Consider the following 25815-nt stretch of genomic DNA (forward strand, 5'->3'; position numbering starts at 1 on the left):
CTTGGCAACCAAAAGGGCGGGTTCTAGGAAATAATTACTGCAGAATCAGGGTAGATGAAAGACTTCAGTGGCTTCTAGCACAGCTTTGGGGCAACATTCTGAAACAAAGTGTGACTTGAGGGACACTCAGAAGCACAGGTTCAGTGTGGCGTCAGTGAGGGCTCCTTGGGTGATAAGCAATAGGAACCAACCCCGCTAATGTCGACCAAAAAGAAATGCACTGACTTCTCAGTGGCGTGGGATCAAGGCTCAGCAACCAGGACAGAACAGGCAGGAAATGGGAGCTCCATGGGCAGGAAGCAGCACAGAATCAAGGGCCTGAGACACAGAACGCCTCCCCAGGGTCACCTGGCAGGGCTGTGAATAATGAATGAGCTCAATGGGCTTCTTGTGATGACTTTGCTTAAACTTCAGATGACAGGGAAGGTGGGCCTGATGGACCTCAAAAGTTTCTCATGCCTCCCCTCGGGCCAGGGACAGGCAGGCACTGTAACAGCTTCCCATAGGTGGGAGAAGTAATTCTCAGAGGTAAGTCAGGGCACAGCCAGCCCAAATAGAAAACTATCTGCCATGTGACCTGGCTGGGGAGGTGCACAAATACTTAACTATTGTTAATCCCTGAGCCCACATTCATTTACCTTACTGAACCCCTGCCTCCCCACCCCACCCCACCCCACCGCACCCCACCGAAGTAGGGTGCTGTGGGAATAAATAGAGAACCAGGGACTGTTAGGCTTTGACGAGAAATGAATGAGAAACTAAACATGAGCCACAATGTGTACGGTGCTACGCTGGAAGTAGGTATGAATAACTCATTAAAATAGATAATCCTGCTTTAACTTGCACTGACTCTCTGGCTCTTCACTTCTCCCCTCCTTTTTCATCTGGAACTCTGGGCTTTAACTCATTAAAAACAACCAGGGAGCAAGTGGGCTGGAAGTAGTATTTTTTTAAAATATACTAGAGGCCCAGTGCACAAAATCATGTGCAGGTAGGGTCCCTAGGCCTAGCCTGCGATCAGGCCCATCTTCCACCCACTCGCCAGTCCCCAGTCCTGCCCCACCACCGCCACCCACTCTGGTTCCCTGTTCACTGGGCAATCCATCAGAGCCTGTGGGCCGGGGGGAGGGACCAAGAGGCCATTCTGCCTGCTCACCATCCCCAGTCCCACCCCCTGCCACCCACCCCAGTTCCCCATGGTTCCCCATTTGTTCACCATCCAGCGATGGTAGCCTGTGGGCTGGGGGGTGGGGGAGGGGAAGGACTGAGAGGTGGTCAATGCACCTCATAGCGACTAGTTGAGTGGTCGTTCTGGTCATTATGCCATTATGGTCACTGGCTGTTATTATATGGAATTTTTATTGATTTCAGAGAGGAAGGGAGAGGGAGAGAGAGAGATAGACATATTAGTGATGAGAGAGAATCATCAATCGGCTGACTCCTTCATGCCTCACACTGGGGATTAAGCCCACAATCCGAGCATATGCCCTGACCAGGAATCAAACCATGACCTCCTGGTTCATAGGTTGATGCTCAGCCACTGAGCCACACTACCTGGGCTGGAAGGAGTCTTAATGAGAACCAGATCCAGGGCCCACCAGCTGCCTTCTGAGCTCACCTCCTCCACCTGCTGAGCATGATGTAGGAGAGAGAAGCCAAAAAATATCATCACCTGTTTTCATTAGAGAGGAATACTGAACGTAGGTCAGGACATGGGATAAGTTCAGGAGGCTGGCTTTCCTTGGTGATCTCCCAGCGGAGATCCCTGTCTCTCCCTGCCAGCGGATAGGAGTCACTCTTCATACCAGTGAATCAAAATAAGGCCATTGGCTCTGAACTTCTCTCTGAGACCTCCATCATTCAGCCAGGCAGTGATGGGATGGAAAATGGGGCAGGTAAATCTCAGGGACTGAAGCCAGGTAACAGCCTCATTGCACTTGGGGGACATGAAAAGCCACAGGGAGAGGGAGGCGTTCCTTGGGTGGGAGAGTATCATCCAGGGGAAGAGGTGCCATGAGGACAAGAGGGAGGCCAGGGAATGGCAGGGTCTGCTCTTTCTGGAAAGGCCAGCAGCCCTGGCCTCAGGTCCCCTTGCTTCCCCTACTGGAATCATCTTGGGGTGTGGCAGATGGGACTGATCAAAAAATTCCAGAGAGAGATCGGAAGGTAGGCTTGCTCCCCTGGGAAATGGGGGAAGTGGGTGTTGGGCACCAGGTGGGGAGAGTGGTCCTGCACTAGTCACCTTCTGCCATCGAGATCACATTCTGGAAAGAACTATGGGGTCTTTACATCTGCAGGGCCACGGCAAGACCCCACAAGCTCCTGAGAAAGGCCTTCCAGCACCTGGAAGGCCATGGGGAGGCCCACTTGTTTGAGGACCCTGGCCTTGTCATCAGTGAGGCCAAGGTCATAGCAGGACCCAAGGGAGCTCCACACATTAAGGGGTACAGTGGCCCCACCCCTTGCAGAATTTAGAGACTGCAGCCATAGGATAAGTGCAGAGATGTATTCTGATTTTTCCCATGCTGGACACTTCAATCATTTGTTCTGAAACATCAAATTAGTTCCAGTGTCCCAGTACTTTGTCTGCTCAGTGTGCTTTGGGGTAACTAAGGGGGGGTAACCATGAGACCCCACCAGAGGGGCTTGGCTAATGTGCGGAGGCAGCCTCGCCACACCACAAGAGCATTAAGTCCAGAGGCACAGGCTTCCTGCCTTGAATTTGTGAGTCACAGGCCTGTCTTCCAGAGACACGAGTGTGTCTGTCCCGGCAGGCTCCCTTCTCCCCACCGGAACCTCGACCCCATGTGGGGGGAGAAGGCTGAAGGACCAAGGACTGGCCACGTGTCCAAGGGGGCACCCGGGATGGATCGTCACCTCGGGAACCTTCTTCTCCTCCAGGACCCTCAGTGCTGCTCAGGAGTCCCCACATCCCAGGGTGTCTATGCGCATCTGCAGGCTCTGCCCACAGCCAGCCCTTGTCCCTAGGGAGCCGCCCTCCCTCCAGCCCAGCCCTAAATCCTACCACCTGAACCGCTGGAAGTCCATTTCCCACTTCCGAATTTAAGGGGGACGGGGGTCACTTAAATCCTTCTGACTCTCAGCCCATGTTGTCTATGTGCTCCAGGAGGCCAAGTTCCTGTCTGCCTACTTCCCTGTGAGTCCTGCCCCGTGCAGTCGGGAACACACAGTAGGTGCTCCTCTGTGCCCCTTTCTCCCTCCAAATCTTTGCTGATAATAGCTTAATTTGGGCATGTTTGCAGTTACATATCAGGTTCACACATTATCTAAAGCTGGGTGGGGAACGTCCGGCCGGCGGGCCATATTAAGCCCTCGAAATCATTTGGTCTGGCCCTGCCAAGGCATGAAGGGTAAGTTAATTAAACGTTTGACCAAATAGAGCAGGCTAATTTTTAAGTTAATAATTTTGTGTGGCCCAAGAATGATGATATAAATATCTAAGTGGCCCTTGGCAGAGGAAAGGTTCCCCACCCCTGCTCTAAAGCAAAGGTTCTCAGTCTGTTAAGAGTAACTGTAAGTTTGGAGAATAGAGTGAGAGTACCACCCTCTCCCAGGAAAGATGCACATAAAAGCGCGCAGACTAGCTCATGCTAATGTCAGGGCCTCGCAGCGAAGAGCCGCTGTTAAAAGTGGTTCTTCAACCATGTGGCCAGGCAGCGGCCGAAGCTGTGCTGATGTGACCTCGGCTGGGAGCGACTCCTCCGGGCTGCTCTGAGCGGCAAATTGCTGCGGCTTCTTGCGCAGGTTGCACGTCTCTTTTGATACCTACGTTGCAGATTTGTCCTTAGAAGAACAAACTCCATGTGGGAAATGCCTCCTCTGTCAACACCTGTGTGTCAGAGCAGACTCTGTCATTCCTGTCATTCTTGCCCTTGCTTCAGCGTTTGGCTTCTGATGAAACAGTGCTTTGCAAAGCTCAGCTGATCTCCTGCAGGGATTTAAGAGAGCTTCTCTCCTGGGGTCAGAGAGGAGAATGGGGTACCCACCACCTGCTTCTTGCCTCACATCTTTGGTTTTTCTCATCAGAGGCCCCCATTTGGTTCCCCAATGCAGCCAACACAAAGTTAAAGGTGAGAGCAGGCAGACGGCTATTACCATGGCAGGCAGATGGCTATTACATGGCAGGCAGACCTCCTCACCACGGCAGCTGCCTCAGTCCTTTTCATATCTCGGCCCGAGATGCTCTGCACCAAACCGCGGGCCCTTACTCAACCATTCCCAGGACTCTGCAGGCCTCGGCCTCGGGCAGGTAAGTGACGAGATGAGGAAGGAGTCATGCATGGAAGGGCATCGAGCCAACGCCTTACATAACAGACCCAGTTTCCACTGTCAGAGTGCAATATGTGAAACGCAAGTCCCTGTGTAGTCATTAATGCGTAATGCCTCAGTCACTGCCGGAAAAATCAATCTTTACTGCCTCGGTGAGGGAAAAAGCAATCCCACCGCTCCCCCAGGCCCTGGACCAGGAGTCTATTTTGGCCACTTGGGCATCACACCGACTCAGCTCACAGACATGACAGAGTGTAATAGCTTCACAGAAAAGCAGGGGGGTCGTTTGCTCGAACACCACTTGCCATATTTAAGCAAATGACCTTCTTCACAGCTCCGCCTGCCTGTGGGATGCTCTGTAGCTGATGGATGGCCCCAACCCCAGGAGGCTGGTGACAATACGTGGAGGTTACCTCCGTGCACGCCAAAATAGTCAAACCATCTACTCCCACAGCTCCAGGGCTTGTGCCAAAATGAGTGTGCACCTTTCTTGGGTTTGTACGTGTTCATTTATTAAGCAGTGATGATCCCCCACAACCTGCTAAGAAAAAATATGCTTTTTTATTTCAGCTTTTGTTGTTATTTTCTGCCTTTGTGGTCTTCCTGCCATGAGCTCAGGCACCTCCTAGTAGCCATTGTGCTGTCTCCAAGACTACGACCTTTCCCAAAAAGGTATTTGTGTTTCCCAAGGGATGAGCCTTACCCAATTCTCTTTCCTCACCCCATTTAAGAAAATTCAATGTTTGACAAGCACTGTAACAAGCTGTCAGGGTAAAATATCTGACCACATGGTATACGTAGCTGCTTTATGCTGATGCGTTCACACGTGAATACTGGAGTAAGGAGCATATGTGTGTGGGATCCTCTTTGGGCAAGGTGTCTGATACCTCCTCTCAGCCTCCTTCGGGGCCACCTTCATCAGGTTCTCAGCTGGGGCCAGTTCTGCCCTCGGGGGACACAGGCAATGTCATGTGACATTTTAGGGCATCACAACTAGGGAGGTGGGGGAGTGCTACCGGCATCTGCTGTAGGCTGCTATTCAACATTTTCCAATACACAGGACGGACCCATGATGGTCCAGCCCAAATGTCAACAGCGTCAAGGTTGAGAAACCCTGATGACATCAAATAAGGCACTCCCACCATCACACGACATACCAAGTCATCTATGGTATACACACAAACACATCTGGACTGGGGGAATTGTCACCCTTCCTCACTTAAACTTTGCAAAAATGTATGGAATGTGTCTAACCCATGCAAGTGCCCATGGGGGAACAATGACAGATAAGATAGCATCTCTGCCTTCCAGCAGCTTAAGTCCAGTGGTGGAGTCAGACGCATGTACAAACTACACAATGTAATGAACATAAGCCAGAGAGCTGTCTCAGCTAAGAAGGGCTGAGGACCTGAGAGGAAGAGATAAAGGAGTTTCCCAGCAGCAAAGAGTTTTTCTGAAGGAGGATTTGCACTGTAGGGACTTTATGAACAAGGAAACCTCAGCTGACCAAGGCGGGAGTGGAAGGGGGGTGGTACTGAAGGCTTGCGGAAGACTGAGCAATGACACACAGAGGCTACAGGGTGTGAGAGGGCCGAAAGGGCTGTGCTGGTGGCTGGCCCTAAGCTGAATGGTGCATCGGAATGGTGGACGAGGCCGACTTCTTCTTTTTGTTGCATTGACTTTCTTTACATAACACACCACATATTTCCATTTCAGATTTTCATAACCTCCTCCTTCCTTCGCTGTGGTAACATTAACATTCAGTAGAGAATCTTGCCATTTTGATGCAGTGTTTAAAGGGGAAAAAAGTTTTCACCCAAAAAGTAAATTATAAAGTTCCTCCTGGGGCCGGAACTAAATAAGATCCTGCACTTGGTTCAGTCACTAGTAATTTCATGTGAGACAAGCTTCATATATTTGGAAGAACCTCAAAATCATGGATTCTAGGGATGGGAATGACCTCAAGAAAAGCTAAGGTTTGGTTTTGTCCAGTCTAGGCTAGATAAGCTCTGGTTACCACCATGTTGCACATGAGACAGTCACATGTCTGCACATTTCAGACAGAGAAGAAGCCTATATTAAATGGCAGGATGTCTTTTATCAGTGCATTGGTTAAGGGGTACAGTTCTCCAGATTTTGGGGTGTGCCAGTAACCATTGTCCAAATGGTTCTTCCCAGAGATGATTGCCCAGAGAACAAGGGGGTAATCTTGGCAGTGTGTGTGTGTGTGTGTGTGTGTGTGTGTGTGTGTGTAAGCAAGCCTAAAAGGCAATAGGAAGCCATTCAAGCTTAGGATTTATGGGGGCGAGGTGTCCTCATTTATGTACCAATTGAGGGATCCAAGCCAGTGAGATTTCCTAGAAGCAAATGTGGACAAGAGTCAAGATTGTTAATAGTCAGAAGTCAAAGTCCATCTGGATGGAGTGTCTGCCCAGGGACTCTAGAGACAGGAGCCATTTTAGGAAATCTGGGCCTTTTGGCAGAGCAGACAGCTTCCCTTCGGTGGGAGTGGTGGGGATCTCCCCCAGAGACCCTCCCTGCTTGTGGCCACCAAGTCTTCCAAGTGCTCCAGCCCAGACTTCTCTAAATCCAGGCTCCCTGGGGACCCTCCCACCCGATTCAGAATCTCTGCCTTTGGCTACAGTTTGAATGGAGATGACCTTGAGTTTCCTTGGCAAAAATGCACCTCTTTTCATTTCAACATCTCCAATGTGGGGTCCGCACTCCATCATTTGCCCTACTCTGGGGCAGGGCCCTCGCCAGAGAGAGCCCTGGTTTTCATTCTAAAGGACCCTCCTAGGTTATCATAGCAACTGGATTATTTCCCCAATACAAGTCCACTTGACGTGTGACGCAGAGAGTTTCTTTTGTCGGGTCAGGAGATGAAGGAGGAAACTATGGGGAAATCCCAAACTCTTAGCTAGCCCAGTTCCTAAAGCAAGCCTTACCCCAGAGTCATGACATGACTTTGGCAACCTTTTACATACAACCAATGAACTAAAGACAGATGTGTAAAAGTCAGATGCTTTTTGTGGTGCCACACAAATGCTTTATGAGATCCTTTTATGGCAGCCAGTAATCATTTACTTATCTTTTGCTGGACCTAGGGATGGTTCCCCTTCTGCTCAGAAGAAAGAAGGCAATTTCCTACGAAACAGGCTAGGGTGGCAGCCTTGGCAGGGAGAAGAAAGCGGTGAGCTCCTTCCTGGGCTTGGCTTCTAGGTATTGGTGATATCTTTAGAGATAACGCCAATCAGGGTGAGAGCAATGCCCCGCAGCTGCCTCCCTCTCACTCCACAGAAGCCAAGGCCACCCTACAAGTCTGCAGGCTCCTGGCCACTGGCTGTCTGCAGGAAGTCAGTTGTGTATTTGCACAGGAAGTGGGTGCTCAGAACAAATGCACCAAGCTGCCGCTGGTTAATGTTTCATTGGAACAGATGTAGGGACTTATCAAATCTGCTACATGTGACCTTGTTAAAACAAAGAGACATCTCTTGGCCTGTGACACTTTGCCAGCTTTTCTAGCACTCCCAGTGATTCAGTGAAGGCACAGGGCATCTGTGTTACTCTAAGGGTCTGTTCCACCTTGGGTTCCAGGTCTTCTTGTGGGAGTCTGGAAGGGGAGGGGTGCTCCAAACTTGTTCTCAGAAGTCATGGTCTCAATGTGATCAGTGGAAGTGGAGTTTTTGGGGTTCCTCAAGGCAAAGAATTTCCTGAGGCCCCCATGGGAGGGTGGAGTTTCATGGAAAGCTTTATCGATGATGTAAAATTGAGGAGATTCCCCTCCCCGGTCCCATCTCCATCCATCCCACCATGGGAAAAGTCCCATCTTGTCTTCAGCAGGCCCAGAATAAGGCCACTTCCCAGAATTTCTGCTCCATATTAAAGTCCAGTCCAGTCCAGTCCAACATCCTGCATGTGGAGTCTGCATGGTCATGAGCCATGAGGCTGCTTAAGGCCACATGGCTGTGGAGGCAAGCGCATAGGCGAATGTGGGTCACGGAGCAAGAAAGAGCAAGTGAGCGCCCAAGCAAGAGAGAGGGAACTCCTTGGGGATTGTAACTTTCCAAGATGTTGCCCTCTTTCCGTGACACCACCCTCCTTGCCAATGATCTTTTTTCGAGGCTAGACTGACAGATAAGCATCTTCCCTACGTCACCTCGACTTCACTGCACATGTACCTATCTCCCCTTTTGTTGGTTCCCTTCCCCCACTGATCTGCAGGGAATGGACCAGTGGTTCCCCGGGGAGCATGAAGCTATAGCTTCCTGGTGAAGATGCCCAGATGACCATGCTTATAATGTCTGGCTTCCCCTTTGCTCTTTTCCTATTGTTAAAATTAACCATCTAATTATGACAATAACATCAGGAAGAGCTTTCTTCCTCAGCCTGACCCTCTAAGGAGCTCAGCTGCTACAGTGACCTCAAGCCTGACTGTGACTACCACTCTCGGAATTTGAAGTGTGGATTATTCATCAGAATCTCTGTGATGCCCTAAGTGGTCTGGAATGCTCCTGCTCAGAGCTAACATGTGCTGACAACCAAGGGTTGATTCTTGCAAGGTGCTTACTTGTGTCATCTAATTGAATCCACACAAGAATCCTGTGCTCATTTTACAAGAAAGAAATTCAAGTTCACCACCCCTGGGCGAGGTAGACTCATCTACAGGTAGGAGACCTGATACCCCGGGTTGAGCACCCATCAGGAAGTTGCTATTTGAAATTCTAGGCCTCCCAGTGGGAAAATGACACCTTGGGGTGCCTTGGGTGTGACTGCTGTTGGGGAGCAATCTGCCCAGGAATGGGGAGCAGTGAGGAAACCCCAACCAGCCCTGCCAGCAGAAGCAGCTCTGTGTCTACTTTCCCAAGAGAAGCTGAAATCTAGGTTTTATTGTTTATGGGAAATCTTCTAGTTTTAAATGTTGGTAATTGATTTTTAAAAAGAAACAAAACAAAACTTGTTTAACATCCTGCAGACAAAACAACACATGTTTGTGGGCTGGTTGGCAACTTCTAGGTTAGGCTTTCCACTAGATATAAAAATTCAAACATAGGATAGAACAGGACCCCACCCCCCACCCCCCGCCCCCCGGGAAATATACTTTCTATTAGACTGTGTTAAAATTCTCCAAATTCAGAATGAAGTTCTAAAAGTATTTACGCTTAGGTATTTTTGTCACTACGTCTATTTTTTTAATATTAATACCACCTTCTATTCATAGTCAGTTTACACAGGGATTTGCGATCCAGGATTTATCCTGTTGGCTGCTCCCAAGGGAGCTGTGAGGGGAGCACTGTCCTCTCCCCAGGTGCTCACAGGACACTGAGCCTGAGCGAGGCTTGGCAACTGACGCAGAGCCACGTGACTGCATTGGCCCAACCAGGTTTCCTGACTCTGCCTGTTCTTTTCATTCAGTAAACTTTGATTTTTAGTCTCTCCCACCAATACCAGTATACTGATAACTAGTCTTTACTCCAGGCCGGACAGCTTTCTTCAAGGTGACCTCTAGTCATTAAATAGAAAAGAAGTTATGAGTGCCCCTTAGCTTGTTCAAGGGCCCACTAAGGTAGAAGGTAATGGCTCTTAACCTGGGGTTGTGGACCTCAGAGTGAAAGGAAGAAGGGAAACCCTTGTGATTGTTGGCAACGCTCTGAGCAGAGGTGCACTGGGCACGTTATGGGGAGACGGCCTGTCGCTTTCTCCGGAGGGGGCCTGAGTTCCTGGGGGAGGGGGGGGGGTCTGTGATCTTCAGCGCCTGACCTTCACTAGTCTCAAGTCAAAGCTTAGGCAGCCTTCCTCAATCTGCAAGCCCATCTCTCCCCCATGCCTTCGTTCTGTGGGGAAGAACTTGGGCCATCTTGTGCCAGGAATTAGTCATCACCATCCAATGTGCTCATCGTCTTGCCTGTCAATTCCTTATGATCACGGAGCAGGCTGTGTTCCTGCAAGACAGGCCTCCGCAGTGGTAACAACCTCCATCGGCCTTCAGACTCTAATTAGTTCCTTCTTAAAAGGCCCAAGCCTTTATTTCCTGTAATGAACATTGCAAAACACTTTTGAATAAAATATTCCCTTTTAAATGTGGCAATAATTACATCATGCTAACAATTTCATGTTAAGAATATGTCAAGAGCAGAATAAAGTGAACAATACAGTAGCAGGCATTTCTTCTGTTCAGAAGGCTTTCTGGGTAGTGCAAGAACCTTTCCGTAGCAGGTCTTCTCACCAGGTGGGGCCTAGAGGCTCGGCTATGGCATCACCTTTACAACTGTTTGTGAGAGACAGTGGGTGGAGGATTTTTCTAATGGGGAGAGCCCCAAAAGACAACATCATGGGGAACCACGTACAGGTGTGAGCTGGAGGCCTGGATTTGCTACCCAGCCTTGGACCAGCTTGTGGTGGGACTGAGGACATGTCATCTTACCTCTCCAGGTTCTGAGCTCCTCATCTCTCAGACAAAATGACCTCTGGGGACAGGAAGGTCAGAAGGGAAAGGGAAGACAAGAACAACATCTTATTGAGAACCCACCGGGCTGCCGGTCCCACCCTCTATTTAATCTTCACATGGGGACATTTGGATCCATGCCCAAAGCTACACAACTTGTAGGTGGCAAGCCCAGAGTCCACAGCTGGGTCTGTCAGACCCTAACACTGAGCTCTTGCCACCACGCAGTTCTCTAACTCTGCCAGTGAAAACCCCCAGCAAGAAAAAAGACTGGTGCCCTGGAGGAGTTTGCTCAGAGCTCCCCTAGCACAGTCTACTCGCTGGGTCGCTTACACAATGGTTTGCCAATCAGTTCTGGAGGCCAGAAGTCAAGAAGGTCAAGGCATCAGCAGGGTTGGTGCCTTTGGAGGCTGTGAGGAAGGATCTGTTCCAGGCCTCTCCCCAGGCTCCAGGTGGTTTGCTGGCAAATTTCAGCATTCCTTGGCCCGTAGACACATCACGCCTATCTCTGCCTCCATGTTCACACGGCCTTCTCTCACTGAAGAATTTTCCTCTTTTTACAAGTCCCACTCTACTCCAGCATAACCTCACCCCAACTAATTCCATCTGCAAAGACCCTATTTCCAAATAAGTTCACGTCTGAGGTTCAAGGGCTAAGGCTAGGTCTTCCATTTACTTGACAGGGACACAACTCAACCCATAATGCCACCCACTCAGGAGTCTGAGGGAGTGGCTATGGCACCTGCTAGAAGCATAAAATGTGTTCTGAAGCCTTGTGCATTATCTTTCAAAGTCACACCAATTGAGCACTCGACTCCATTGTTACGTCGCTATGTAACATATAAACACTTCCCAGAAGTCTGTGAGCAAAATGAGAGATCCCCAAAGCAGCTCCAGAGGATGCTGAGGATCCAGGACCCCGTGTCCAGGCCCCTTTTCACGTCCTTACGGGCTGTTCGTACCAAGTGTGAAAGCCCTCAGATGAGACACCTGCAAGAGGAAAAGGCAGGTGTAGCCTCAGCAAGTGTGAAGAGCATTGACTTAGATTGGGCTGAACAAGAAGCCACACAGATGAAATACACAGACAAGACACAGACCATGTCTGACCAAATCAGCAACAAACCAGACCAGTGGGGATATACTTGCCGGGAGCCCTGTAGGAACTGTGTGGCGCTTTTTTTTTTTTTTCATTCTCCTCTCTCTCCTTTTTAAAAGAAACCAGCATCATACAGGCACCATTCATCCCATTTCTCCCACACAATGGCTTTTGAAGAACATGCTTTTGAAGTGCAGGTACCGTGGTGGTTGGGGACAAAGGCGATGGTTGTGGTAGTGATAGGCTTTGTAACACACTCATCAGATTCGTATTTTCCTATTACAGTGAGTGTGCCTCAAGTAACAGAACTCACCAGCGACACTCACCATGGCCATACGGTTCTTTTATTTCCTAGAAATAACATGCTCAAAGGTGACAAAGGACTCTCTGACAAAGGCCCAGCAATGGGAGTGAGAATGACTCAAGTGGCAAAAAGGACTTCTCAGTGTGGTGAGCGGATTACACCCACAATTCGTGACCAGCAAGCAGGTGGAGCCCTTGCATTTCTCACCCAGAGGGATGTGCTGCCAGCCCAGCGGAGCTGCACGCCCGGCCAGGACCCGAGCCAGAAGCCTCTGATGAACGGGGCTCAGAAGACAGCGCCAAGGCATGGACAGAGAGATGGCATTCTGCTCCCATTGGCTGAAATATGGAGACCGCAATGTCTCTCTACCTTTCCCTGACCCTCTATTAGGAGAAATATGAACTTGACAATGGCATTCACTGTCCACTCAGCAGAAAGTGTTGATCAAAGTTAGACTATGGTCAAGAAGACATCTAAGAAGGGGTGTCCCACATGGTCTGGCCTGGGGTTATGGCCTAGGACAGCCATGGGGCTGCAGCTCCATTCAGGAGAAATTCCTACCAACTCCTTGGTTCTAGAAGCTGTGCACAGAATGTCAAGACTACGTGTTAGCCAATGTGGTGGCCAGACCCTGAGTACAGCATGTGGTGACAGGGGAGGAGGGTTCACATGGGAGGAGGGCAAAGAGATGGAGAACTGCCCTGGCCAGTGTAGCTCAGTGGTAGAGCATCAGCCCTCTGACCCAGGGCTGCAGGTATGATTCCCGGTCAAGGGCATGTACCTGGGTTGCAGGTTCCAGGGCATAGGCAGGAGGCAACCACTCTATGTGTCTCTTCTCTCTCTCTCTCTCTCTCTCTCTCTCTCTCTCTCTCTCTCTCCCCGTTCCACTTCCTCTCCCCAGTCTCTCTCAATGAAAAAAATATCCAAATATCCTCAGGTGAGGATTAACCAAAAAAATAGAGATGGGGAACCACCACTGCTAGGATGCCTGGCCTCCTGCCAGGGCAGCTCCCCTGGGGCGGCGGGGTGGCTCCCATCCCTGAGGAGACGAGCTTTCCTCAGAAGCAGGGCTGTTTCATCAGGCTCTTCCACAGCCCAGACAGAATGTCCCGCGAGCCCCCCGACTCCCTGTGACCCGATTCTACTTCTGCCTCAGCCATTGCAGCCTCCCGGCATCCTGATGACAGGAGCCCATGCTGGAGAGGGGTCTACTCGGCCTCAGGACACTGATATTTAAATGAAGCAGAAACTGTGAATGATTCCTGAAGACTGTGCACATCTTTCCGCTCTCCCTGTCCTCTCAGATCGCAGCCTCCGCTCTCTCTCCCCCGTCAGCTCCCTTGGCAGCTGGGACAGACAGAAGGAGCCAGACACGCGGCGAGGGCTGGAGCCCGCTGGCCTGGGGCCCACGTGCCCTCTGGACCACATTTCCTGCTGCCCGCCCCGCCTTCCAAGCCCCAGCTAAAGCTCCGGGGAGTTGTGCATGGTAAAGCTAGGCTGTCACAGTCTGCTTTGTAGCCTAGTTTCTGGAGAGTTCTGTTTGTGTGAATTATTGCTCACAGTGGCTTATTAATGCCCAGAAAAGAGAGAAATATCTAGTTCCTGGATGGGCAAAGTGGAGAAGCAGATAGATCCCCACCGTGTCCTTGCAGCGCAGTGTCCAGGCCTGGGGACAACAGGCAGCTCTGCGGGGTCCCTCCAGCCAGCTGCCTCTCCTATCGGTTCATCGTGTGCCCCTCAGAAGCCAGTGGGATTCTTCAAACAAGATGGACTCAATCCACAGAAAGTGAAGTCCAGTCCATTGGTAATGGTGGGGACGGTGGGGGTGGTGAGGCGGAGGGAAGGGGGAGATATGGCCCCTGAGGTGGAAAAAGGCCAAGTGGTGAAGTACTATGTAATTTAAGTGCATCTTGAGACTCTCCCCAAACCGAATAGGGCAGAACACCATGCTGGTTACACTAAAACACACACACACACACACACACACACACACGAACAAACAAACAAACAAAAACAACTGGCAAAGAGAGGAAGAAACCTGGTTATGACACTCACCCCTTCCCCGCAGTGGCTGGGGCCTCCAGCCCTCAGGGCAGTGCCTCCCAGCCAGTGTGTTTGTCCCTCCCAGTGGAGGCCTGTTTAGTTGCTGTGACTGGGGGATGCTCCTGGCATCTGGTGGGGTAGACATGAGGGATGCTGCTAAACACCCTATGACACACAGGACAGCCCCCACGACAGAATTCGATGTCCAAGTGCCACTGTTGAAAGCACTGCCTTCGGACCAAGATCCTCCTCCTCTCTCACCAACTCACTTGCAGCTATGCCAAACAACAGGTTTGGGGGGGACCCATCACCGGAGACAATCACAATAGAGACGGAGCACATACACCGAGTCCCGGAGCAGTAAAGGTTGGCTGCAAGAGGACCAGTGATCGGCTCCAGTGATTCTCTGATTAGGGCACCGTATTCTGATGTCCCTTGAGCGTCAAGCCACTGACTGTGTTATCCAGTGACAAGCAAAGGAGGTTCAACAGAGCCCCCAGCCCCTTGAGGGTTTACAATATGAGATTGCTAGTAAAGATGAGGCAGGGATAGAAGGGTGAGATGGGCAAACAGGAAAACTGAAAAAGAAGGCCAGTCCAAGTGTGCAAGTAGGAGCAGTAGGGATTCTGAGAAATAGCGAGGGAGGATCGAGTTATCACAGGTGAGTGAGGTGGCGTTAAAGGAATGTGAGAGAAGGCCTGGAGAGAGCGTCCATCTGCACCTCATTCATCCCTACTTTCACTGAAATATGCACCGCGTGCTCCCAGGCATGCACAGGTTCAGAGGCACGGTCCCCACGTCCAAGCACTCACAGTCAAGTCAGACTGATAAGATTCCTGCACAAATAAGCAAACTAGAAGAATGTGATTTTGAGAGGCACAGCTAGTTACATGTTACAGTGAAAGGAACCATTGCCTGCACACGGTAGGACTTGCATTTGACCCAGGCCCTGGAGTGTGGTGCTGCAGGGGGGGGGGGGGGGGGGGTGCGGGGAGGGGGGAAGGGAGCATGCAAAGCTGAGCTTGCCTGGGAGCCCCAGACCAGGCTTATGGGTGAGGGATTGGTTGTCATGCTGACAAAAATCTCTGTCAAAGAGATTCTGGCTTAAGGCATTTGTCCTGGCTTGTCTTTTGGTCACTCAGTAAAACTCTCTGTGCTTCATTCTCTCTCTCTCTTTCCCCTTTCCAAGCAGTAAGACCAGACCTGCTCTTATTAAGAACCACGGACAGCCTCTATGGAAAACAATTTGGAGGTTCCTCAAAAATGTAAAAATAGAACTACTTTATGACTCAGCAATTCCACTTCTGGGTATTTATTTGAAGAAATCCAAAAACACTAATTCCAAAAGATATGTGCACCCTTATGTTCATTACAGCGCTATTTACAATAGCCAAAATAGGGAAACAACCCAAGTGCCCATCATTAGCCAAGTGGATAAAGATGTGATACGTATATACAATGGGTTATTACTGGGCCATAAAAAAAAATGAAATCTGCCCAGCCAGTGTGGTTCAGAGGTTGAGCGCCAACCTATGAACCAGGAGGTCATGGTTCAATTCCTGGTCAGGGCACATACCCAGGTTGTGGGCTCAATCCCAGGGTGGAGTATGCAGGAAACAGCTGATCAATGATTCTCTCTCATCATTGATGTTTCTATCTCTCTCTCTCTCCCTCTCTCTACCTCTCTGTAATCAGTAAAAATATGTACTTAAAGAAAAGAATGAAATCTAAACATTTGCAACAGCATGGATGGGCATAGAAATTATTATGTTAAGTGAAATAAGTCAAACAGGTAAATACTAGGACCACATGATTTCACTTATGTATGGAATCTAAAAAACAAAATAAATGAACAAACAACACAGAAACAGACCCATAGATACAGAGAACAAACTGATGGTGGCCAGATGGGAGGAGGGTTGGAAGGCTGGGTATGAAAGGTGAAGGGATGAAGAAGTACAAATTGGTGGTTACAAAATAGTTGCAAGGCTATAAAGTGCAGCATAGGGAATATAGCCAATAATATTGTAATCACTATGTCTGGTGCCAGGTGGGTACTAGACTTATTGGGGGACGATCACTTTGTAAGTCGTATAAATGTCTAACCACTATGCTGTGCACCTGAAACTAATCCTATCTAATAAAGAGGGAATATGCTAAATGACCCTCACGCCGCCACAAAGATGGCAGCGCCCACAACCAAAAAGGAGGGAATATGCTAATTGACTGTCACACCGTCAAAGATAGTGGCGCCCACAGCCACAAGATGGCCAGCAGGGGAGGGCAATTGTAGGCGATCAGGACAGCAGGGGAGTGCAATTGTGGGTGATCAGGCCAGCAGGGAGGGCAGTTAGGGGTGACCAGGCCTGCAGGGGAGGGCAATTAGGGGTGATCAAGCCAGCAGGGGAGGGCAGTCGGGGGCAATCAGGCCGGCAGGGGAGCACTTAGGTGTCTATCAGGCTGGCAGGGGAGTGGTTGGGGGGTGATCAGGCTGGCAGGCAGAAGTGGTTAGGGGAATCAGGCAGGCAGGCAGGCGAGCAGTTGGGAGCCAGCAGTCCAAGATTGTGAGAGGGAGGTCCGACTGCCGGTTTAGGCCAGATCCCTGAGGGGTCCCAAACTGGAGAGGGTGAAGGCTGGGCTGAGGGACTTACCACCCCACCAGTGCGCGAATTTTGTGCACCAGGCCTCTAATCTATATAATAATGAGCCAGGGTCATAATACTAGACCATACCGGAAGACTGGATTTGCTGCGGGCACCCCAACCCAGAACTGACTGCCTAGGGAGCTGCAGATTAGGCCCAGAGAGAGGCCTGCAGAGAGAGAGGCAGGGTCTGATCCATAGCCCCTATGGCAGCCATTGATCAGAACTTGCCTCTCTTTCTCTCCCGGCCTGGCCAACAGGTGCACCTCCATTTCTCTCCAAGCCTCCACCGGGGCTGTTGATCAGCCCCACCTTTCTAATCAGGCCCCATTGATATGCTCAGAGATGCTGACTGGCATACAAACTGACCAACCAGAACCAAATTGGCCAGCAGAGGAGGGCAGTTGGTGGCAAGATCAGGCTTGCAGGGGAGGGCAGTTAGGGGCAACCAGGCTGGCAGGAGAGGGCAGTTGGGGGCAATCAGGCAGGCAGGCAGAGGCAGTTGGGGGCAATCAGGCAGGCAGGCAGAGGCAGTTGGGGGCAATCAGGCAGGCAGGCAGAGGCAGTTGGGGGTGATCAGACAGGCAGGCAGAGAGGTTTCGAAGGGTCCCCAATTAAAGTGAATGTAGGCTGAGCTGAGGGAACTCCCTCTCCATGCATGAATTTCATGCACCGGGCCTCGAGTATAAAATAACATTGAATGTCAACTGTAATTGAAAAAGAAAAAAAAGGAGCCACAGACCATTTGAAGCCCTGTAGCTTAATGGGGAGATGATCGACATTGGTGAGTTCAAGGGAGATGCTGGTGGTTATAACTCACAGGCCACCTCGTGCTGCTGTCTTTCACATGCCTCTCGCCTCGCCCTGTCACAGTACTCAGAAAACTAACTGGGCAAAAAGTCATATGCTTTAAAGATGTACCAATATTTCAACCACCTAAACATTCACCAGCATCCAATCTTCACCAGAGCCGCCAGCAAGCAGTCAGATGGACGGCCCTGTGAGCTTTCTCCTCCACAATGAACTCACAGAGAGGTCAGCAGCCGGACACCGAATGCGGAGCAAGGTCCTGAATAAACACAGACAGTTTAATCAGCCATGAAGAAACCCAAGAGTTGACTGAAAGTGCTTTATCAGGAGGCGAAGTGAGGCCCCTGCCCTCAGAAAGGCGAGCAAGGTTGGAGGTCACGTTAGCAGCCGAGAAGGGCGCAGACCACAGGGGCCCATTGCGGAGACTCAAAACAGAAGAAGGGGTCCATGGGAGAAAAAAGGGGACATATGCAATACTTTCAACAATAACGATTTTTTAAAATTAAAATTAAAACACACACACACACCAAAAAACAAAACAGAATTGGACCTGGAAAATAGTATGCTAAGTGAAATAAGCCAAACTGAGAAAGACAAATATCACATGATCTCACTTATTTGTGGAATCTAATGAACAAAATGAACTGACCAGCAAAACAAGAGCCAAAGCAGAGAAGCATGGAACAGACTGACATACCTCAATGTGGGGTTGGGGGGACAAGAAGAGAAGAACTTATATACTTATATGCATAGCCCATGAACACAGGCAATAGGGTAGTGAAGACCTGGGGTGGGGGTGTGAGGGCTGGGAGGAGGGGGGTAACGGGGACATGAGAGATATCTGTAATACTATCGACAACAAAAAATATATTTAAAAATGAAAAAAACAAACAAACAAAAACAGAAGGGTAGAGGGGGAGGGGGAAACTGGCAGCTGGGCATATTCCAAAGGACCTGGCAAACAAACATTCCCTAGAAAGAAGACAAAAATGTCGCTTGATAAGAAAGGAAGACACTGTTTTTAAAACCACTGTAATTCCTAAGAGTTGGTTATTTCTCCAAACTTCTGTCAATCTGTCATCTCTGATTTCAGGTTCTTGGTGTGCTTGAAAGACAGCTTTATTCAAATTACATTCATGTCATTTACTTGCATCTCAAAAAAATCAAGGTCAAGCTATGTTGATACGTGAAAGGGAATTTAGATGAATGAGGGCTGACTCCCAGTCTCCGGCCCTGTAATTACTTTCTTTGTAAGCCTGAATACCCAATCAGATGGACGCCTTCGCCACACTTTGTGTTATATTTATGGCATACCTTTAAACAATGAATCTGGAGACTCCAGCAACATCTGTGTCCAAATATATCCAAGCCTGTTTATGTTTTTAATTGAAAATCAAACCATTTCAGACGAACTCATCTAGGGCATCACTGAAAATGCACATTTTTAGGTAACTCTTGAGAGCATTTTGCAAACCATTAAAGTAACCTGACATCATATTGTAGCTTTAAAGGGTGTTTCTCAGCCATGATTACTATTGGGAAGAAATCAGGGATAGCATTCAAACAAGTCTGCAGCATGAAAAGGTTTGCATAAATATTCCGATTCCACTAGAAATCCATTTCTTTTAGGATGGTTTTGCCATTCCCCATTGGCTGATGTAATATGGTTGGTTTGTTCTCATTCCAATTAAAGATGCAATTTATTGAAGAGTCTTTAACTTCATTCAGGCACAGCTTTCTATTAATGTTATCAAGCATTGATGGGTTTCTAATTGGACATTCTCAGCAGGCAGGAGAACTCTACTTTCAAATTCTCTGGTTCTGTGTGAAGCAACTCTCATTTCTACACAGAGACTTTGATTTCTGTGGTCTGGCCTGGTACCATGTTTATTCCCTTATGCTCAGTCTAATTTACTTTAGGCCCAGATCTATGGGCCTCAGTCTATGGGGTTGATGATGTGTATAAAGGGGGTGATTTGTATTGGAGGACAGTGTGCTATTTTTAGTGAATCCTTGAGGATTACAAAAACTTAAACCAACTGAGGGGTCCCATCTGCTGGAGTTTCTTAGGAGGATATGACTTTGTAAGGGGTGTGGAAATTATCAAGAAAGTAATGTTCCCTTGAAGTGATCTGTAGATACACACGAGGAGTGTTAGCGGGATAGCAAGAGGAAGTGGTGCCTAAAACATGAGGACATGGATTGCTGTTTTCAAGGCCAGATGAACAGGAGACCAATGCACACGTTCCCCATCGACTTTTCATTTAAAAAAACAAAAATGGTGGCACTCAGGTACACCCTGAGTGTTCAGGATAATGAAGGGTACGTGAGGCATGAGTAGAAAAACCACAGTACTGGTATGGTGCCAAGTGGGTGGGTATTGGAAATATGGGGCTGGAGGGGGAGGGGGAGGGGGAGAAGACACTTTGTAAAGTATGATTATCTAACCACTATGCTGTACACCTGAAACTAATCCAAAATAATAGTGAATGGAAACTGTAGTTGAAAAATACAATTTTTAAAATTTTAAATAAAACACACACACACACAAATGGTGAGTAAAATAAGAAAAACAAGGATCCTTCCCTCCCCCCCCCCCCACTGTTTATTAATATTCACACTGAGCTGTGTAGTTTGGTTACCATGGGCGTGTGGCATCTGATGTCACAGGCCACACCATATAAAATCACAGCGGCCAAGACAGGCAGGAAGAGAGTCCGGGCCTTGTTGGAGTCATACAAACAGCCCAGTGTGCTGGCTGCAGGCCTGGGTGTGCTGGGCCTGGTGAGCCCAGCCCAGGGCCCACTGGCCGCTGCCTCACCTCTTCTCCGGCCTCCGCCTGCCCCCTAGTGGCCAGCTATGGGAAAGCATGGGCGTGCACCTGAGAGTCTTGGAAGGGATTGAGATACCAGTCCCTCTGAGCTGGCCTCCCCGAGCCCTGTTCCCCCAGGCACTGTCTGTGGAGTTCCTGGAGAATCGGGGCTTTGCCTGTGATGTGCTGGAGTCTAGCTAGGATGAACACCTCCATTTCCTGTGTCATTTTCCTGGGGCCTTCTTCTACCTCTGCTGGTCCTGTTTCCCAATATTCAAGCACCTTCCCTTATGCAGTTCCTGCAGGAGACATACCTTCTCTGGAAAGGACACATGATTCCTGCTTTGGATCCTGCAAACTGTAGAGAACCAACATGTTGCACAACTGAGCACATTTCCATACGGGAGTCCTTTGACCTCCTATATGTCCCTATGCGTTCACTTACTTGTAGAAACCTACTAGATGCCCCACCCTGGAGAAGCAGCAGACACTGGGCCCAGGTTCCTGCCTGAAGGAGCTCACAGCCCAGAGAGGGGACAGATCCTCCATCAGTTGCCGTGTGATAAGGTCCAGGGTGCTAACAAGACATCAGCCGTTGCTGCGCTGCGGGAGAGAGGGCCGTGGGAGAAGAGGTATTTGGATCTGCTATGGATTCTTGACACCACACGGTTAGCCCAGCAACTGTGACTCAGGAAACTAAACGAGGCTGGCACAGGCCGCCCTGACAGTGGTCGCCTCCAGAACACCCTGGTTGTGCGGGTGTTTCCATCCCTGCCCAAGGCACAGTGATCTGACTGGCCCAGCGGGTGCGCCAGCTGCTCCGAGGAGCAGGCATCCCCAGCGCTCCCCGGATGAGGCGCTGCATGACGTCCCGCCCTGGCAGCCCCAGCGCCTGCCAGTACCTGGCCTGCTCTGCTCACTTCAAGCCTCCCTTAAATTTCCTGAAGGCCCCCGTTTTCCACATCGCTGATTCACAGAGATGGAAGGCTTAGACAGAAAGGTGGTGAGGGAAGAGCATTATCTCCAATGACTCAGGAGCCCTCCCGGCCTCTGTGCTCTGTGTACAGACTTGCGCATTGAAAGCTGAGGGTAATCATGTTGTCATCTGTGCAGGAAAGGCTGGAAGAAAACCAGATTCATGCTCTTCTAAACCCCTGGGTCTTGGCAAAAATCACTGCGGGGAAAACGCATTCTGGATCCTGGTCTGACAGCCGAACACCTCCTCCGGACTGAAAGTCCCTGCAAAGAAGAGCCCCAGCAGGTGTCATGTTCCTGGGGTGAGGCCCCACCCTGCTCATCTCTCTCCCGGAGGCAGGTGATGTTTGTGGGATGAGTGGTTGCCACCTCCAGTCCTGTCAGGCCCCCTCTGCTGTGGAAGAAACAGGGATTGGGGCCTGAAACCAACCCGCAGGCCCTAGGCCCCTAGACTTCAGAAGCTGGAACAAATAAGGGGAAATGACTTGCTGGCTACAAAACTGCTGCAAGAGATGCTGGTTAAGGAAGGGAGGGAATCACCTAAGGGAGAGAAGAGGCGAATGGTTTATCACTCCAAACCCATGGGGGGCAGAGGTACCAGCAGGGGCAGCCACAGTAGTGTGGCCATCACACCCCCTGCAGAGAAGATGGGGGCCGTGGGTAGGTAGCAAAAAGTGCCTGGATAAAGGCCACAGGGCCCTGATGGGGTGGCAGCAATGCAGAAACGCAGAGCCCTTAAGAAGGACCCAGGAGGGCTCTGCCCCAACTGGACCCTTCCCCCACCGCCGAGGAGAGCTGCCCTGAGCCCCCAGGGAGGATGGGGCGGGAGGGTGTGGGAAGGCAGAGACAAAGGCTTCTGGGAATTGACCCAAAATCCTTGGATTTCCCTGGGGCTGTTGTGGCCTAGGGGAAGGGGAGTTATATATCTCTATAAATGGTGTCCACTCTGCAAATTCTGTAATTAGTCTAAGGAAACTCCAAGATCCTATTTTAGGAGAGTGTACATTCAAATGATCTCCCTGTGCCCCAGCTTTGGGTTCCATTAAATTCTCAGTCCTCCTGCATTTCTGCTTTTCTACCATGTTCCCCCAGGGGCACCCATAATTCATTCATTCACTCTACAAATATTGACTGAAAGCCCACTCTTTGCCAGGTCATACTAAGTAGCAAGAACACCATGTCAGCAAAAACAGACATGGTCTCTGGCTTTGCGGAACTTACACAGCACAGAAGGAGATGAGCTGGATAAAATACCCACACAGATTAACATAACATTGCAATGTGTGGTGCCCTGAGTACACAATAAGCGGTTTGACTTAATAATGGATGTCAAGGAAATCTCTGAGGAAATGATGAGTGAAATGGAATCTGGAGGACCAGGAGGATTAAATAGGCCAGGCCAGCCCTTGCATCAGCGTGGTGGGACAGCACCTGTGTCTTCAAGGCTGTGGAAGACACAAGTGTAACCAAAGCTCAGGCAGCAAGGGGGGCAGGATGCTCAGCAAGGCTGGCCTCGGACAGACCAGGCACAGTCACTGGGTGTTTAAGTGGGTGGGTGGTGTGATCCAATGTGCATTTCAGAAAGATTGCTCCAGACTCCCTGTGGACAGGAGCTTGGAAAGGGTCATAGTGGATGCCATGAGACGAGATAGGAAGCTGTTACAGGCAGGTTCGAGACTAGGAGAAGAGTGCCCTGGCCGGTGTTGGTTAGGTTGGTTAGGCGTTGTCCCGTGCCCCAAAGGGTTCAGGTTTCATTTCTGGTCAGGGCACATGTTCAAGTTGCAGGATCGATCCTGGTAGGGGGTGGTGTGCAGGGGCAGCTGATTCATGTTTCTTTCTTTCTCTCTCTCTCTCTCTCTCTCTCTCTCTCTCTCTCTCTCTCTCTCGCTCTCCTTCCCTTTCTCTCTAACAGTATCTATAGTAATAATAGAGGAATATGCAAATTGTCCAGGACGCCATCACAGTAACAGTAATGACCAAACAGCAGGCTGAGTGGGGTGACAAGGCTGGCGGGGGGTTAGTGAGGGACGACCAAATGACTGAACAGCAGGCTGTGTGGGGTAACCAGGCCAGCGGGGGGGGGGGGGGGGGGGCAGGGGGCGTGGTTGGGGGGCCATCAGGCTGGGGGGGAGGGAAATTAGGGGGATCAGGCCTGTAGGCAGAGGTGGTTAGGGGTGATCAAGCTAGCAAGGTGGGCCGTTAGGGGCGATCAGGCAGGCAGGCAGGTAAGCAGTTAGGAGCCAATGGTCCCAGATTGTGAGAGGGATGTCCAAGGGGTCCCGGATTGGAGAGGGTGCAGGTTAGGCTGAGGGGAACCCCGTCCCACCCCCCTGTGCATGAATTTCATGCACCAGGCCTCTAGTTTAAAAATAAAAAGACTTGGAGAAAAGCAACAGAGGAGAGAAAGGGGAAGGTTCTATCGAGGAGGTACAATTACCAGGACATGGTGATGAGTACATAGGCTTCCAATGTATTCCACACCTGTACCATCTTCCAACAACCTCCCCTACCATGAGCTCCTCCCTTCATGGCTAGACTCCCATCTGAGGCACAAGGACAACTTTCCCCTCTTTCAGGTTGTCCCTGAGGACGTCTTCATGGTTTCTTTCCAGCTTTCTCTAAAATTAAAAGGAAGGGATGTCTGTGATGCCTGGCACTCAAAGGTCATGGGTTGTAATGATGATAACAACTCGAATGACAAGACTGTCAACTTCCAAGCTCCGGTGACCTTAGCGGAAAAGCTGAGGAGTGGGGACCAGTGCTTCGTGACCATTAAGGCTGCTACAGCATCAGATCTGCAGATTGAGTGAGGGCTCAAAATTCATGCATTGCCCCTACCACACGCTGAGAGGATGCCGTGGCAGGATTCCTGTCCTGCATCCGCTGGGAGTGAAACCAGCTTCCACATGCTGTGTTCTGCCTAAGGCCCTTACTTCTGCAAACAGTCGTTGATCCGTCCCAGGAACAGTATTTCCCTGCTGTGCTGGGCAGGCACCAGGGGTTGGAAGATGGAGAAGAGTTTCCTGCCCTCCAGAAGTTGCACCTCACAGGCCTACCAGCAGGCAGAGTGCTGAGGGGACCCAGGGCAGGGAGAGCTCTGCCTGGCTGGTCAGGAGGGCTTTCCAAAGAACACGTCTGAGCAGGTGCCAAGGGGTAAGCAGGGATGTATCGGAGAAGAGGAGCCTGGTTGTTCCAGGCAGAAGGCACAGAGTGGCCCCAGGGTGATGGGGCGGGGCTGGAGCTGGAGGTGAGACTGGAGACAGAGCTCTGGTGGGGTCACTGGAGATTCTTAACTTCCTGCTTTAGGGGATACTCATATTTGTTAGTATTTCTACTGCAGTATAGACATTCACCTAAAACTGAGGTGCTTAAAACAATCAACTTGTTACCTCACAGTTTCTGTGATCGGGAACCCCGACACAGAGTAGTGGGCCTCTGGCTCAGGGTCTCCCAGGCTGTAGGCCAGGGCCAGCCAGGGCCACAGTCATCTCCAGGTCTGCCCGTGGGAGGATCACCTTCTAGACCAGCAGTTCTCAACCTGTGGGTCGTGACCCCTTTGGAGGTCGAGCAACCCTTTCACAGGGGTCGCCTAAATACATCCTGCATATCAGATATTTACATTACGATTCATAACAGTAGCAACATTACAGTTATGAAGTAGCAACGAAAATAATTTTATGGTTGGGGGTCACCACAACATGAGGAACTGTCTTAAAGGGTCTCGGCATCAGGAAGGTTGAGAACCACTGTTAGACTCATGCACGTGGCTGCTGGCCGTGCTCAGAAGCCGGTTCCTTGCCACTCGGGGGCTCTGTCTGGGGCAGCTCACAAAATGGCAGTTGGCACAAAGACGGAGAGAGAATGAGAGAGAAATACGAATGATAAAGGCATATTCTTCGGTAACCTAATATCAGACGTGACAGCCCATCACTTCCGTTATATTCCATTTGATTAGAGAGTCACTAGGTTCAGCCCACATGCAAAGGGGGAGGGGGGGCCTGCACAGGGTGTGATATGAGCAGATGGCGACCCTTGGGGTCATTTTAAAGGTGGCTCACTTACCCCCTGTACCGGAGCTCTTGGAGTCACGACTTTGGCACTACCCCATCTGCATAAATTACAGAGAGAGAGTGTGATTCCACTGCAGTTTAGTTTGTTTTTTGTGGACGGGTACACGCTGGTCCCTAGGAGCCCTTAAGAACAGCGTGCTTCATTTCACATCTCTCCCCAAGGATTTCATACAAGCCACTTGGCACGCGCGCTATTACGATCAGATGGGTTCAGCTGAAAGCTGCCTGGGTGGGTAGAGATAGGTAGGAAGGCAGGGGGGCAGAGAAAGGAAGTGATCGGGACCCCAGATTGAATAAATAAAAAGGTCACAGGCCAACTGAAAACGGA

Source organism: Myotis nattereri (genome assembly GCF_964212035.1).
Source record: "Myotis nattereri genome assembly, chromosome: 3".
Taxonomy (NCBI): domain Eukaryota; kingdom Metazoa; phylum Chordata; class Mammalia; order Chiroptera; family Vespertilionidae; genus Myotis; species Myotis nattereri.